Below are 9,774 nucleotides of genomic sequence, written 5' to 3'. Positions count from 1 at the left end.
ATTTATTAAACTACACACCTTATAATTTTATGATTTAATTGTTCTTAGCTCTGCACTGATACTACAGAATGCACAAAATAATCTACTTCCAAACTATCTAAATTAGAGTTACATTGTGAAGTCATGGAGGAAAAAACTGTTTAAAAAAGTAAACTGTGTACCTGTCAAGGGCATAAACCTGTAGAGTAGTTGTGACTAAAAACTCCAAAAACATATACATAAAAGAAATAACATGATAAACAATGAGGTGGGCCTCTCAGTGTTCATGACAAACTTGTCTTTATCTTTTTACTCTTTCAATGTCAAAGATTTGCCCATTTGTGTTCTCGCCCTGAAATCTGTTTATTTCCCTCTTTTGAAACTAAGCAACCATATCACAATTTTTCTATGAGCAGCTTTTAAACGTGTTTTTAAGCAGCGATGTTAACACAATACATTGGCAAGATTTTTGAGTCTAAGATAATGTGTTTCATCATGTAGTCTTGACATACTCGGCCTCCGCGAGTCCTCCATGTGTTGATGGTTCTGTTGACATTAGCAGGCAGACGTGGTATTTCATAGCAGGCTGGACAGCACTAATTTGAGCCGTACTGGCAGGTCCTGCCATGCCAGAGTGACTCATATTGTCATGTGACAACAAACAACAACAGAAAGACCTAAAAATGTTTCAGCCAGGAAATAGCTCATCATTCATCCTTTGTTTTAACTTTACTTGGTATTTCAGAGTAAATGAATCCATTTTAGGGCTCAAACATCATTCAAACTATAGATTTACAATAAACACAACTAATACCTTATTGATTAGTTGAGTAAATAAACAGATTAGTTGTGACTGTATGTTGTGTTGACACCAAACACAAGGCCAAGTTTTCACACAGCACATCTGCACACAGTAGCTTTGCAATGAGGCAGACTGAGGTGGACTTCAGCTTCATGTGATGTGAACATGGGCGAATCTGTTTGCCTGAGTTAAAAATATAATGCTAAAAAACAGTTAAAGGAACACTTGAACAATTTTAACCCTGAGGGCTGGACTCAAAATCCCACCAAAAGGATTGATGATTTTGGTTTCTTGGTGGCTGTTTTTTTTTAATTGAATAGTTCATTCATCAAATCCAATCTGAGATTTAAACGTTTCCTTTTTTTTCACAAGTATAGTTCAGCTTTGAATATTTTACTTCATTTTGATTCTTTTTGAACCACTTTTGTGGGAAGATGGAGCTGTGTAGTTCAACCTCACTTTTAAATAGAGAGGATGAGAAAGGAGAGGGCCTGGAGAAAAGTAAGTGAAATTGTAGAACTTCATGATAAGGTCTTCAAATTATGTTACTGTAACTTGATTCCAGCTCTTCTTCGTCCCATTAGCTGTTAGGGGGTTTTATGATTTGATTTTATGGAGCCAAACAGTAGTTCATTTTAATCCATTATACTCAGAAAGGCTGGCAAAAGCAGGTAATACTCACTGACCAATGATTTGTGATTTTACAGGTCCTTAGCATAAAGATATGGCACACAAAGTATCCTCAATAGAAATCCTGTCATCCTTTCTGTCACACTTCAGGAATCTCCCGCCACAGGCATATCGTTACCTGTGCTGTCACATGATGTCACTCTGATTATGACAGCACTTGCCCAGTTTCAGCTCTAACCGGTATGACTGCGGTTAAAGGAATCCAGTAATAAAGGCAAACCAATTACCAACATTTAATCTATGGTTTCACTAATAAATACCACATAGTTTACTATTTGAAACTGTTGGTATTTTAAATGATGAACAATAAAGGTGGACAAAAGAAGATATTTGTTACAGATTAAACTTTGAAGTGTTTATGGGTAAAAAACAAAATACTTAAAGTTGGGAAAAAAATCCTCGATGTTTCAGTTCAGGGTTCCTTGAATGACAGGGCTTCTGCATCACGTGACAACTCAGGTAACAACACCTGTGACAGCAGATTCCGTGTGTGTGACAGGAAGGAAAGCGTGGGAGTGGAAGAAAAAAGGGACATTAACGGCTTTTATTTAAAAGCAGGCAGGACATAAAGTTGTGAATAGATTCGAGCTTACCCGTGCTAATCTCGCCCTCCCTCTCTCCGTCTCTCTCCCCGTGACGTCATGATACTGGGCCGGGTTTGCTGAAACCATAGGAATGCGACGCATTTTGAGTTTTTACGGCCGGGAGCTACAGCGTTCCTGTGTTTGTCTGTGTTTTCACGCTGGCGCTGAGTGTCTTCACTCGTGTCCACTTCGCTGTGTCTTTAAGTAAAGACACAGAGGCGCTCCGCGGAGCTGAGCTGGATTTCTCCGCGGAAGTAACTTTGCGGCTGCTGCAGGGATCCTCTCCGTGTGCTTTCCCTTCGTCCTCCGCTGCGTTTCCGACATGAGATCAGGTGGATAGTGTTTCCTGCTGGATAAACGGAGTACCTGTGCTTTAAAGTGAGTATCCTCCGCTATGAACGGCGTGTGAAATTTTACGTTTATCGCGTGGAAAGCCACTGAATAAGCGCGCAGCTCCTCGCTGGGTTGTTTGCGCTGGAAAGTTAATCCGAACAACGAAACTCTGTTGTTGAAATCTCCCCGCGTGGATTAACTGTGAGTCAGGAAAAAAGCATAATAACTTTATTGTTTGCCTAGTGAGGAGGGGAGGGGGGCAGTGAGAAAGCAAGCAGCAAGATTCCCCCACACACACACACCACCCGCTGCTCCCATTCAAACCTGTTGCTCACCGCTCATGTTTGCGGCTGTCAGGACAGCTGCTGGACCCCGCTGTCCCACTCATGTGTCTTTCTCTGCACAAGTGTTGGTGACACATGGAGATAAGAGGGGGAGGATGGCGATTCATTGTGAACCTGTGTTTGTGGTAAGAGTTGTGAGGAAGCTTGGTTTAGCGGGACCTGAACACAAAACGTGAGGTGCAAGTATAATTTTAGCACTGTTTTATTTTTATTTAAAAAAAAAAATATTAGGCTCCTTCACAAGGGGTAAAATAATGAGTAATAAAACTGTAACTGTAATAAAATTTAGGTTGAAGGTTCAGGATAAGCAGTTTTTCCCACATGTAAACCATTTAGGCCTTCCACTGCAGGAAGCTCAGTGGGACTGTGATTTTTAAGGCTTTTTTTCAAGTGGGGTTTATATTTAAGTTTAAAATGCTTCTTTCTCTATCACATAGCCAAAAATATCAGGGAAGTGCGGGATTTCTGGTGAGAAAGGTAACCCAGCTGCCTGTGCATTTTTCAACTGGAATTATAATTTATTTATTTTCTTTCTTTCTTTTTAAAATTTGTCCAGGACTCAGAGCCTGATCTTACTTCTCTGAAAGAGAAGCATGAAAAGCCTTAATAATAGTTGTATTAACCTGTTTCAGTCATGGTCTCAGGGTTGTATGGAGTTTTGTGCATTTCAGCCACTTATTCTGCTTTCTGGAGGGCAAAAAGTGCTACAATAATAGGTGCATGTTCAACACCTCTGTTGGCCCCTGCGGTGATGCTGAAGTTTAGACTGTCGTATATAAACTCCGTGTTATGAACAGACTGATGCTGTGAGAGCAGTCAGGAGCTCCAAGGTCACAGAGTGTGCTGTGTCTCTGCACTGCATTTGTAAATCTGAGAAACTTTGGCAGAGAAGTACTGTCCTCTCTCTATCTGTGTGCTTGTGTATGTGCAGTAGTGAGAGTACAGGCTATTAGTTATCAGCCCTGATTCTGCAGAAGAAAGCTAATGAAAGCACACCACAACAACAGTGACAACTACCAGCAAACAGCAGAGGTAATCAGAACCCTGCAGTTCGCTTTCTGGTGCTTCACTCTTTAAACCCCCCTCTGTTTTCCATCTCACTCCAGAGTTGTTACCTGTGTATTCAGCTTTGGTGATACAAGGCGTGAGAAATTACCGCCTGACAAACATTCGGGTGAGTTTTTTGTTCTTGCCTGGCAACTCTGTACTCCACCATTTGCATTGGCAGGTTACCAGGTATCATTTAGAGATAATTTAATACCTCAGCCCTAGAAAATGTGCCTGGCTGTTAAATTTAAAGTGTTTATCAGTCATTGTGGCTTCATGTAAACATGAGAGTTCCTGTGCTTTAATTAAACATATTCCCACGGTCCAACAGCTTTAAGATAGGTCAGCAATATTTGAAGGGGCCTTCAAACTTGTGAAAACCAAATAAAAATGTACAGAACTGATCTGATATCTAATTATTTGTAAGTTTTTTTTTGTTTGAGGGGTTTTTTGTTATAGATTGAGGGACTTTTTTACTCCACATTAGCAAAACTGAATGGTCTTACTTGCAAATGTAACTTTCATATTTTCAGAATTTATTAACTGCGGCACTTTTTCCTTCTTTGGTAAAGCCAGCGAGATTGTGACATTGTTATACATCATTATATCTGAATTTCTGCTTATTTTTAAGTGTTTTATTAATGAAAATAGATATTAGTCTTTAGTTGGTGAAAATGACAATACTGGTTTCTTTGCAGGAAGGTCACTGACTAACAAGTTACTACATGGGGTGATGAACATCTGTGCTACTTGGCATAATAGTCTAATTTATAACGCTGCCTTAAAGATATAGTTTGACTTTCTGAAGTTTATCAACACCTGAGTGCCGTAAGTGCATCCTTAGAAAGTTAGCTATGTGAGGTATGCCTGAATGGAGAAAAACAATTAGCTTGGAGGGGAAAAAACTGTAATGCATGCAGAGCAGGTGTCCTTAACTAATTATGCCAATAAAATATAACATCCACTGGCGGGTGGCAGTGTTTTACCTGTAGTTCTGGTGATGTTTCCAGATATGTGTTGCTGGGTTGTTGTTGTTTTTTTTTTTTTATACTTCTGTTTTCATCTCAGGGAGGCTTTGCATTTTCTTAAATAGAATGATGTGTTAATGATTTGACTGCTTAAATAATGATGGCATTACCTTGTTTCACTATCTTGTGGTGCAAATTGGTATTGCATCAAAGTGCAGCAAAGTGCTAGTGCGTGGTTGTACTTGATATCTGTTCTTGATATCTCCTCAAGTCATAGTGGCTGTTTCTTCACACCCTGTTGATAGCTTTAGTTAAATTTAGAGGGGAAAAGAATAATACTAATAAAAATTAACTTTATAGTATCTTTCCAACTGAAAATGGTACGAATGTTTCACATATAGGCAAAGAGTCGCTGCTACCTGATTTAAAAGGAAAATAGACATTTCTGTGTTATTTATGATGAAAAGAAATGCATTTTATACTCAGTAACTTCTTAAAAATCAAAGTCCTTGTGATTTTCCTTTGATCAGGAAGACTTGAACCTAAAATCTGTTTCAGGTGCTATTTAAGATTTTGCTTTATCTTAAATAACCACTGAAAAATCAGGCTTTTCATGCTGCTCCATCATAAATGGACTGTGACTGCCATTTAGCCAACTGATGCTGTTTATAGAAAGAGAGAAGAAGAGAGACATTTGTAAGTTAAATAGAGCCACATCAAACGTATGTCTGCAGTACAATCAGAGGGATCATTCCTAACAAATCCCTCTGTGTACTGTATATTTGGATCTGGTGCCAGTTCAGAAGCAGCCTTTCATAGTGCGGTCCCCGTCATTACACCGCCTCTCGATGTCTCTCAGAGTGCAGACCACCCATAATGTACAATACGTGAAACAGGCCGGAGGACAGCAGCTTCGTCCAGAGCTCATCAGCCCGGCTCTGCCCCACTGACCAGACAGGCTTTCTCACGGTTCAGCCAGGCATACAGCAGAGGAGGTTAAATTAAGGAGGGGGAGGAGATGGAAAACGCTTAAAGGGAAAAGGAGAACAGGGAGATGGAGATATTGAAGGGAATTTTGGGAGCAGATTGAGAGCTAAATGGCGGGTGGTGGGGCGAGAGGATGGTGAGAGATGGATTTTTTTTTTTTGTTTGCAGTAGGAGGGAGGGGAAAATACAGGGGAGCTGTAACTACACTGATTGTTGTGTTTAGGGAGGGATGTGCTTGTTTTGCTCAGAGAGGACAAATTATAGATGTTTGAGGGGGTGATGCAGTGCAGTCCTGTCCCATTTTGCCTATTTGTGACAACCAAACAATCAAGAGCTCAACCAAGCGGGACACTTCCTGTCCAGCCCAGCTGTGCCAGCCACAGTCAGGTCCAGAAATACTGGGCCTGTGTAATTCCTAAACAGTTGATGCAGAAAGTCTGGACTTTGTTTTAAAGTCAACTGTGGTGGTGGACAAATATTTATGACCGCACCATGTGCTGCCTAGATGTTAGTTGTCCAGTTTATTTAATCCATTTGCACATGTGAGATTATTTTGGAGTGATTCAGATCTCTGATCCAATAGGGCTGTGCGATTTGACCAAAATCTCATATCCCGATATAAGACATCGATAACGATATAAATCACAAAAATGTAACATTTTCTGTAAATTCTGTGAATCTCGGGCAGCTCCACTTGTGTGAAGTGTTTCCAGCTGGGCGTCGTGTAGCTGGAGTCGAATGTTTTAACTGATGCATGAAACAATACATGCCGTTTTCTTTGTAAGCATTTATTACACGGCGTGCTGCAGGGAAAAGCCTGTTCCAACGTTTGAGTGTATGGTTTATTTTTTTAGCACCTGGGGCTCTTTTTGGCTTCTCATCTGTAAACACCCTTCATACTCTTTCATGTGATTCAATTTATTTTGAAAAGTCTCAAAAGGATCTTGAACTTTATTGTGAAAGGTTTATGTGTAAACTAAACCAGCGGACACGCGATGGTTTTACCGTCGTTGTTGCTAACGACAACGCATAAAAACAGGCGCTTGTCTGTCAGTAGTGTGGTTATATTAAATATAAAAGAAAGAGAGAACTTTAAGAAATTAAAATAGCCACTACAGTGACCATCAAAACGATGAAAAAATATTGCCGTAAACGTTTATTTTGCAACGCCACGAAACAAACGATAGCGTAAAATGAAACGATAGATGTTTTTATATCGTCATCCGATATATATCGTTATATCGAAAAGCTTGTTAGGCAGATTTTACTTGCATACAATGAAATTGCTTTTCAAACTAAGCTCAGTTAAAACTTTTACTCACTTCTGCAAAAAAACCCCGCTTGGCTGCTAAATTATGCAGAGCATTCAGTCACTTAGTTACGTTAACCTCTGGTTGAAGTTCATATCTGTTATATATTTTCTGTATTCTCTATTTCAACTTTTTTTTAAACAGTAAAAGCTAGAAGAGTGGTGTCTGGTTTGGTCTCCAAACACATTAATTTATGTGTTTGTTTTGAGATCAGTGGGCTTTTATAGGCCAAGATGTTAAAGAAATATGCAAAGAAAAATGCAACTTCAGCAAAATGGTTTTTTTACTAACAAGCATACTTATTTTTGTGCCAATAGTTTGAGACCTTTTATGAATAGTATAACAAAAATTTTTAATTGTCACTTATGACTTTGTCTTCCAGCATTCATGAAAAAAGGATAAACAGTCTTTTTTTTCATTAATTATATTTATGTTCTTGTTGTTGTTGTTGTTGTTATTTTGACCCCTTTCTTAAAGCTGAAACTTGCAGTTTAATTCAGATCGTGTCTCTGTGACAGGAGGAGATCCTTCCATCAACAAAATCTGTCAAGAGGAAGTTAAAGATTTCAAAAGGTGAAGATGAGGAACAATCTTTCATGGTTTCACCTTCGTCTTTGGAGTTTTCTCCTTTGGTCTGATTTTGGCAGCGCGTAGCTAAGGTGTTGGCAGGCTGTCAGCTGTCTGTCTTGTAATTTAGTTTAAGTTCAGATCCAGTCAAATCAGCTGTTCACTGATCATATATAACAGAAAGTGTGGGTTAAGGCAGTGAGCCTGTATCCCCTTACATAACAGTAGTAGTATTTTTCCATCAATTTTGGCTGTTTGATAAACAAAAATGTACCTGGTTATTCTTCAGGTTAGTGCACTTGAATGGACAGTTTTTAACACGCTCATTCTGTGTTGTGTGCTGGGATGAATGAGTTACTGACTCATCTCTGTTGTTATTTTGTCCTGACAGGCTTGTGCAGTTATCATCTCCTGATTGAACTGCATGCCTGGACTCACTTGTCCTTTCATGTAAACTTTGTCTTTGCGCCCACACACTTAGGTTTGTTCATGCAACAGTGAAGCAACCTGTGAGAGAAGAAGGTTTGCTCTCAAATCAAACGGGATCTCTGAGGTCAGAGCTCCATAATCTGTTTACTGTTTGCCACTCGGCCTTTGTTACTTATGAATCTTATCATTTCTTGGCTCTTGAAGGCCGCAGTAAAATCTTGTTTTTTACCCACAGCCATTTGGCTCAGAGCTCCGCATATTTCCAAATGCAAGAGAAAGAAAAAGCAGAGGATTTGAAAGCCGCAGGGCTCTTTGATTCAAGGCCAGACCGCCACAAATATGAGATGCTCAATGTCATTATCAGCCCTCACATGTGTTTTTTGTACTGATTTCCTGTATGTAACAGGCCCCTGTGCTTTGTTGTATATTACAACTTAATCAGTCAGATAACTGTTTGTATTTAAATGTAGGAGTATAAGGTTTGTGTTACTGTAGTGTAGTAATCCTCCTCAGTCTTTTGTCATAACTTTTTATCCTTCCTTTAGGCAGTGCTTTCTTTCAGTTCCTTTCAGTTCAGATGCATTGACTGACTGTTTTGGTGTCTCAGCCCAAACACTAATGATAGGCCTCTGTGGTGATTTATTCTCCTCTCCCTGTTGTCACCAGACTCATTATAACTGGAAAGAGGCATTTATCATCCATGTTGTAACTGTGCTGTTGCAAGTCAGCTGCGAGTCAGTTCTGCTAATGGGAATTAAATCCAGAGTTGGGAGCTGGGTGGGGATTCCAGGGAAAAAACTGAATATGTGTTCAAGTGTGAAGCTAAATTTTTGATCTGGTCAAAAAAAGTCTGCATGCTTCAGCTTTGCTCACTAAACCTAAAGCAATAAGAGTGGCTGTTGTCACACATGACTTCCAGATGCTGTTGTTTGTTTTTTAGCATTATTAGCATTAGCACCAGTGTTAGCTTTCCCTGTCTGCTTGTGAAATGCTGACTTGTTGACTCTGTTTCTCGTATTTTAAGGTTCTGCAGTTCTTCATGTCGTGTTATTTGAACAGAGGCGAGCTCCCAAAAACTGTTACTCGGCCCCTCAAAAGTTTTGTGATCAGTATTCATGCGTAGTAGGTCTCACAGTTTTCAGTGTGGACAATAAGCTTCCGAGTAAAACAAACCACACAGCAACATATTAATGACAGCATTTGTCCATCAGGGACCCTCAACAGGAACTTTTATTGAGGACAGTTTAACCCTCATCCCACTTTCCTGTTCTGATGTGTTGATATTAGCCTAACCACAGCTCTGTAGTTAGCTAGTCCAACATCACTAACTCCTGAAGTGATCATTTTATTGGAGCTGAAGAAATTTGGACCATTTTGTATTTGTTTACTTTTAGGAACTGAATCAGCGTTTGGAAATGGTGATAGCGACAGACTTCTAATCTAATTCCTCCTGACCTTCTCCAGTCATTCATACAGAGACATAAACATAACAAGCGCTTCTTGTACAGATGTCACTAAAATTCGTAGAAGAGAATAAAAAAATAGGTTAATGACCTTTGAAAATGGATCTCTCTTTACAGTTTACATTTTTATAGTTGTCCTGTAACTTCAATGGTTGTTGATATAAGAGATGATGAAGGAAAAATACTTGAATTTAAAGCAAGGAAATATTGACTAAATATAGAAAAACTTAAATTATTTGATTATTTGTGAGATTTCACTGAGCACTGAAAA

At 39.3% G+C, this 9,774-nt stretch overlaps 1 protein-coding gene across 3 annotated transcripts in view; it reads left to right on the top strand.

Moving 5' to 3' along the window:
- pak4 (p21 protein (Cdc42/Rac)-activated kinase 4) overlaps positions 1 to 9,774 on the top strand; it is a 41,411-nt gene that overhangs the window by 12,138 nt on the left and 19,499 nt on the right. The window contains exon 1 of one of the 3 annotated variants that reach the window (XM_026191754.1): positions 2,369 to 2,433. The exons of 1 other annotated variant lie outside the window; for it this stretch is intronic. The gene's annotated coding sequence lies outside the window, so the exon portion shown is untranslated. Of the gene's footprint in view, positions 1 to 2,368; positions 2,434 to 7,562; positions 7,618 to 9,774 lie in introns of those variants that run through there. One more of the 3 variants, XM_026191757.1, reaches the window with a different exon arrangement.

This window comes from Astatotilapia calliptera, chromosome 14, assembly GCF_900246225.1.
Source record: "Astatotilapia calliptera chromosome 14, fAstCal1.2, whole genome shotgun sequence".
Taxonomy (NCBI): domain Eukaryota; kingdom Metazoa; phylum Chordata; class Actinopteri; order Cichliformes; family Cichlidae; genus Astatotilapia; species Astatotilapia calliptera.
The sequence above is the reverse complement of the archived record's forward strand: the minus strand, read 5'-3'. Positions and strand labels throughout refer to the sequence as shown.